Source organism: Mesoplodon mirus, assembly GCF_964341445.2.
Source record: "Mesoplodon mirus genome assembly, chromosome: 11".
NCBI lineage: Eukaryota > Metazoa > Chordata > Mammalia > Artiodactyla > Ziphiidae > Mesoplodon > Mesoplodon mirus.
This window is the reverse complement of record NC_138987.1, coordinates 109,074,752-109,082,368: the sequence shown is the minus strand read 5'-3', so window position 1 is coordinate 109,082,368 and position 7,617 is coordinate 109,074,752.

Here is a 7,617-nt window from a genome sequence, read left to right as displayed (position 1 = left end):
GTGATGCATCAAACCAGAGTTTGATATAAGCACAGGTACTGTTCCAAAAACCAACTATGGAATAGACAAGACCTACACCTTCCTCAGTGAAAGGGACTCAAAACCCCATATTTCCCGCAGAGGAATAGATCTGACTAGTAAGAATCTTAAAACCTATGTATTGATATGTCTCCGTAAGGGAATCAAGTGTGTCTAGACTGGCATAAACAGGGCAGCGAGAATCAGCTCAAACCCACTCTAAAAAGGAATTTCAAAAACAGAACAAAGAAACAGGGAAATTCTTTACAATTCCTTCACGGTCTCTGATGCAACCTGGAATGACCCTATCTAAATGACAGCTGGATGTGGCATAAGGCTAGACACTTGGGACTGAGAGGATTGGTGAGATTGGGTGAGCAAATGCACACCCTTTAAAGCAATAATGCATGGCACCCATTCCATGGGTCCCAGCTCTCCAGGTTGAAGGGAATATTACTACAGCTATAACGTGTACGGGAAACCTAGAGAATGGACACACTGTGAATACGAAAGGTTTCTAAAACTCAACGAAGTGTCCCTCTCCTGGTGCTCCGGTTTGACTTTCCAACTGCTTTCCTATCAATCTCCCAACTTGTAGAGACAGCCCCTTTAAGTTCCTGGTTCGCACAGGTTGCCAATTTGGCAGAGGATGAAAGGGAAGAGGGAGAACCAATGAGAGAGTAGCTGTTAGGCATTTGGATGGGCACATGTCACTCTAATTTCCCGGCAGGAAGAAGAATTAACCAAAGTCTCTGCCACCCAACGGGAACCAGTATAGGTCCTGAACCAAAAGTTTGGACTTGCGTTCAGCTCACAAAAAACAAGTTGAAAAATGGAGCTCAGGGGCACAGCAATTCACAAACTGGCAGAGTAATCAAGGCCAACTATCGTCCAAAAATCTGTTGAGGGAAGGCAACGAGGCGGACTTGAAAGCGAGGCAGAATAGCAGGAAAAAGATTTCAAGAGGTACGTTGGAATTGCCTGTAAAGCACAGGAAGAGGGGCACAACTTCGACAATGATGCACTTGGCCAAAAAGGGCATATGCGATTTCTCCTGAATATATTCAGGAGAAAACGCATACGCCCTTTTTGGCCAAGCAAGCAAGCGGGCAATGCAAAACTGCACTACAAAGAAGTATCACTTCCCACCGGTCAAAAGGGACATCCACAAAATGTGTAAAAACCAGAAAGGCAAGGCAGGCCCTGGAGAACAGGGAGCCTTGTTATGCTGATGGGCGGGATGTAAGTTGCCAACTGCCTCACTGGAGGAGTGCATTGTGTTCCCTAAAACAAGTAAACAACAGAGCTACAGAGCCAAGGGCACTTCCAGTCTAGGGAATATAACTTGGGAAAATTGAAAATCCATAAGACAGAGCCACCCCCAATTGAGGGCTGCACTGCTTACAGGAACCTCAACCAGGGTACACCTGAAATATCCCAGGAAATATAAAAATGGTTCCAAACATCGTGGAACTTACGTACGATGGAATATCCCTCAGCCATGAAATCAATGTCATAAGACCAGTAGCAGCAAAATGAGTGGATTCAGGTACGATGATTCTAAGTGAAAGAAGTCACACAGAAAAAGAAACTTATCATAAGATATCACTTAGGAAGATCCTGTAAACATGGCTACACATGAACTGAGCTAGGCAAGAGAACAGAGTCTCACATTTAGAAAACACTCTTATGCCTGCTTAAGGGGGAAGGAGAGGTGGGGTGATGCATCAAACCAGAGTTTGATATAAGCACAGGTACCGTTCCAAAAACCAACTATGGAATAGACAAGACCTACACCTTCCTCAGTGAAAGGGACTCAAAACCCCATATTTCCCGCAGAGGAATAGATCTGACTAGTAAGAATCTTAAAACCTATGTATTGATATGTCTCCGTAAGGGAATCAAGTGTGTCTAGACTGGCATAAACAGGGCAGCGAGAATCAGCTCAAACCCACTCTAAAAAGGAATTTCAAAAACAGAACAAAGAAACAGGGAAATTCTTTACAATTCCTTCAGGGTCTCTGATGCAACCTGGAATGACCCTATCTACAATGACAGCTGGATGTGGCATAAGGCTGGACACTTGGGACTGAGAGGATTGGTGAGATTGGGTGAGCAAATGCAGACCCTTTAAAGCAATAACGCATGGCACCCATTCCATGGGTCCCAGCTCTCCAGGTTGAAGGGAATATTACTACAGCTATAACGTGTACGGGAAACCTAGAGAATGGACACACTGTGAATACGACAGGTTTCTAAAACTCAACGAAGAGCCCCTCTCCTGGTGCTCCGGTTTGACTTTCCAAGTGGTTTCCTATCAATCTCCCAACTTGGAGAGACAGCCCCTTTAAGCTCCTGGTTCGCACAGGTTGCCAATTTGGCAGAGGATGAAAGGGAAGAGGGAGAACCAATGAGAGATTAGCTGTTAGGCATTTGGATGGGCACATGTCACTCTAATTTCCCGGCAGGAAGAAGAATGAACCAAAGTCTCAGCCACCCACCGGGAACCAGTATAGGTCCTGAACCAAAAGTTTGGACTTGCGTTCAGCTCACAAAAAACGAGTTGAAAAATGGAGCTCAGGGGCACAGCAATTCACAAACTGGCAGAGTAATCAAGGCCAACTATCGTCCAAAAATCTGTTGAGGGAAGGCAACGAGGCGGACTTGAAAGCGAGGCAGAATAGCAGGAAACAGATTTCAAGAGGTACGTTGGAATCGCCTGTAAAGCACAGGAAGAGGGGCACAACTTCGACAATGATGCACTTGGCCAAAAAGGGCGTATGCGTTTTCTCCTGAATATATTCAGGAGAAAACGCATACGCCCTTTTTGGCCAAGCAAGCAAGCGGGCAATGCAAATCTGCACTACAAAGAAGTATCACTTCCCACCGGTCAAAAGGGACATCCACAAAATGTGTAAAAACCAGAAAGGCAAGGCAGGCCCTGGAGAACAGGGAGCCTTGTTATGCTGATGGGCGGGATGTAAGTTGCCAACTGCCTCACTGGAGGAGTGCATTGTGTTCCCTAAAACAAGTAAACAACAGAGCTACAGAGCCAAGGGCACGTCCAGTCTAGGGAATATACCTTGGGAAAACTGAAAATCCATAAGACAGAGCCACCCCCAAATTGAGGGCTGCACTGCTTACAGGAACCTCAACCTGGGTACACCTGAAATATCCCAGGAAATATAAAAATGGTTCCAAACATCGTGGAACTTACGTACGATGGAATATCCCTCAGCCATGAAATCAATGTCATAAGACCAGTAGCAGCAAAATGAGTGGATTCAGGTACGATGATTCTAAGTGAAAGAAGTCACACAGAAAAAGAAACTTATCCTAAGATATCACTTAGGAAGATCCTGTAAACATGGCTACACATGAACTGAGTTAGGCAAGAGAACAGAGTCTCACATTTAGAAAACACTCTTATGCCTGCTTAAGGGGGAAGGAGAGGTGGGGTGATGCATCAAACCAGAGTTTGATATAAGCACAGGTACCGTTCCAAAAACCAACTATGGAATAGACAAGACCTACACCTTCCTCAGTGAAAGGGACTCAAAACCCCATATTTCCCGCAGAGGAATAGATCTGACTAGTAAGAATCTTAAAACCTATGTATTGATATGTCTCCATAAGGGAATCAAGTGTGTCTAGACTGGCATAAACATGGCAGCGAGAATCAGCTCAAACCCACTCTAAAAAGGAATTTCAAAAACAGAACAAAGAAACAGGGAAATTCTTTACAATTCCTTCAGGGTCTCTGATGCAACCTGGAATGACCCTATCTACAAAGACAGCTGGATGTGGCATAAGGCTGGACACTTGGGACTGAGAGGATTGGTGAGATTGGGTGAGCAAATGCAGACCCTTTAAAGCAATAATGCATGGCACCCATTCCATGGGTCCCAGCTCTCCAGGTTGAAGGGAATATTACTACAGCTATAACGTGTACGGGAAACCTAGAGAATGGACACACTGTGAATACGACAGGTTTCTAAAACTCAACGAAGAGCCCTTCTCCTGGTGCTCCGGTTTGACTTTCCAACTGCTTTCCTATCAATCTCCCAACTTGGAGAGACAGCCCCTTTAAGCTCCTGGTTCGCACAGGTTGCCAATTTGGCAGAGGATGAAAGGGAAGAGGGAGAACCAATGAGAGAGTAGCTGTTAGGCATTTGGATGGGCACATGTCACTCTAATTTCCCGGCAGGAAGAAGAATGAACCAAAGTCTCAGCCACCCACCGGGAACCAGTATAGGTCCTGAACCAAAAGTTTGGACTTGCGTTCAGCTCACAAAAAACGAGTTGAAAAATGGAGCTCAGGGGCACAGCAATTCACAAACTGGCAGAGTAATCAAGGCCAACTATCGTCCAAAAATCTGTTGAGGGAAGGCAACGAGGCGGACTTGAAAGCGAGGCAGAATAGCAGGAAGGAGATTTCAAGAGGTACGTTGGAATCGCCTGTAAAGCACAGGAAGAGGGGCACAACTTCGACAATGATGCACTTGGCCAAAAAGGGCGTATGCGTTTTCTCCTGAATATATTCAGGAGAAAACGCATACGCCCTTTTTGGCCAAGCAAGCAAGCGGGCAATGCAAATCTGCACTACAAAGAAGTATCACTTCCCACCGGTCAAAAGGGACATCCACAAAATGTGTAAAAACCAGAAAGGCAAGACAGGCCCTGGAGAACAGGGAGCCTTGTTATGCTGATGGGCGGGATGTAAGTTGCCAACTGCCTCACTGGAGGAGTGCATTGTGTTCCCTAAAACAAGTAAACAACAGAGCTACAGAGCCAAGGGCACGTCCAGTCTAGGGAATATACCTTGGGAAAACTGAAAATCCATAAGACAGAGCCACCCCCAAATTGAGGGCTGCACTGCTTACAGGAACCTCAACCTGGGTACACCTGAAATATCCCAGGAAATATAAAAATGGTTCCAAACATCGTGGAACTTACGTACGATGGAATATCCCTCAGCCATGAAATCAATGTCATAAGACCAGTAGCAGCAAAATGAGTGGATTCAGGTACGATGATTCTAAGTGAAAGAAGTCACACAGAAAAAGAAACTTATCATAAGATATCACTTAGGAAGATCCTGTAAACACGGCTACACATGAACTGAGTTAGGAAAGAGAACAGAGTCTCACATTTAGAAAACACTCTTATGCCTGCTTAAGGGGGAAGGAGAGGTGGGGTGATGCATCAAACCAGAGTTTGATATAAGCACAGGTACTGTTCCAAAAACCAACTATGGAATAGACAAGACCTACACCTTCCTCAGTGAAAGGGACTCAAAACCCCATATTTCCCGCAGAGGAATAGATCTGACTAGTAAGAATCTTAAAACCTATGTATTGATATGTCTCCGTAAGGGAATCAAGTGTGTCTAGACTGGCATAAACAGGGCAGCGAGAATCAGCTCAAACCCACTCTAAAAAGGAATTTCAAAAACAGAACAAAGAAACAGGGAAATTCTTTACAATTCCTTCACGGTCTCTGATGCAACCTGGAATGACCCTATCTAAATGACAGCTGGATGTGGCATAAGGCTAGACACTTGGGACTGAGAGGATTGGTGAGATTGGGTGAGCAAATGCACACCCTTTAAAGCAATAATGCATGGCACCCATTCCATGGGTCCCAGCTCTCCAGGTTGAAGGGAATATTACTACAGCTATAACGTGTACGGGAAACCTAGAGAATGGACACACTGTGAATACGAAAGGTTTCTAAAACTCAACGAAGTGTCCCTCTCCTGGTGCTCCGGTTTGACTTTCCAACTGCTTTCCTATCAATCTCCCAACTTGTAGAGACAGCCCCTTTAAGCTCCTGGTTCGCACAGGTTGCCAATTTGGCAGAGGATGAAAGGGAAGAGGGAGAACCAATGAGAGAGTAGCTGTTAGGCATTTGGATGGGCACATGTCACTCTAATTTCCCGGCAGGAAGAAGAATTAACCAAAGTCTCTGCCACCCAACGGGAACCAGTATAGGTCCTGAACCAAAAGTTTGGACTTGCGTTCAGCTCACAAAAAACAAGTTGAAAAATGGAGCTCAGGGGCACAGCAATTCACAAACTGGCAGAGTAATCAAGGCCAACTATCGTCCAAAAATCTGTTGAGGGAAGGCAACGAGGCGGACTTGAAAGCGAGGCAGAATAGCAGGAAAAAGATTTCAAGAGGTACGTTGGAATTGCCTGTAAAGCACAGGAAGAGGGGCACAACTTCGACAATGATGCACTTGGCCAAAAAGGGCATATGCGATTTCTCCTGAATATATTCAGGAGAAAACGCATACGCCCTTTTTGGCCAAGCAAGCAAGCGGGCAATGCAAAACTGCACTACAAAGAAGTATCACTTCCCACCGGTCAAAAGGGACATCCACAAAATGTGTAAAAACCAGAAAGGCAAGGCAGGCCCTGGAGAACAGGGAGCCTTGTTATGCTGATGGGCGGGATGTAAGTTGCCAACTGCCTCACTGGAGGAGTGCATTGTGTTCCCTAAAACAAGTAAACAACAGAGCTACAGAGCCAAGGGCACTTCCAGTCTAGGGAATATAACTTGGGAAAATTGAAAATCCATAAGACAGAGCCACCCCCAATTGAGGGCTGCACTGCTTACCGGAACCTCAACCAGGGTACACCTGAAATATCCCAGGAAATATAAAAATGGTTCCAAACATCGTGGAACTTACGTACGATGGAATATCCCTCAGCCATGAAATCAATGTCATAAGACCAGTAGCAGCAAAATGAGTGGATTCAGGTACGATGATTCTAAGTGAAAGAAGTCACACAGAAAAAGAAACTTATCATAAGATATCACTTAGGAAGATCCTGTAAACATGGCTACACATGAACTGAGCTAGGCAAGAGAACAGAGTCTCACATTTAGAAAACACTCTTATGCCTGCTTAAGGGGGAAGGAGAGGTGGGGTGATGCATCAAACCAGAGTTTGATATAAGCACAGGTACCGTTCCAAAAACCAACTATGGAATAGACAAGACCTACACCTTCCTCAGTGAAAGGGACTCAAAACCCCATATTTCCCGCAGAGGAATAGATCTGACTAGTAAGAATCTTAAAACCTATGTATTGATATGTCTCCGTAAGGGAATCAAGTGTGTCTAGACTGGCATAAACAGGGCAGCGAGAATCAGCTCAAACCCACTCTAAAAAGGAATTTCAAAAACAGAACAAAGAAACAGGGAAATTCTTTACAATTCCTTCAGGGTCTCTGATGCAACCTGGAATGACCCTATCTACAATGACAGCTGGATGTGGCATAAGGCTGGACACTTGGGACTGAGAGGATTGGTGAGATTGGGTGAGCAAATGCAGACCCTTTAAAGCAATAACGCATGGCACCCATTCCATGGGTCCCAGCTCTCCAGGTTGAAGGGAATATTACTACAGCTATAACGTGTACGGGAAACCTAGAGAATGGACACACTGTGAATACGACAGGTTTCTAAAACTCAACGAAGAGCCCCTCTCCTGGTGCTCCGGTTTGACTTTCCAAGTGGTTTCCTATCAATCTCCCAACTTGGAGAGACAGCCCCTTTAAGCTCCTGGTTCGCACAGGTTGCCAATTTGGCAG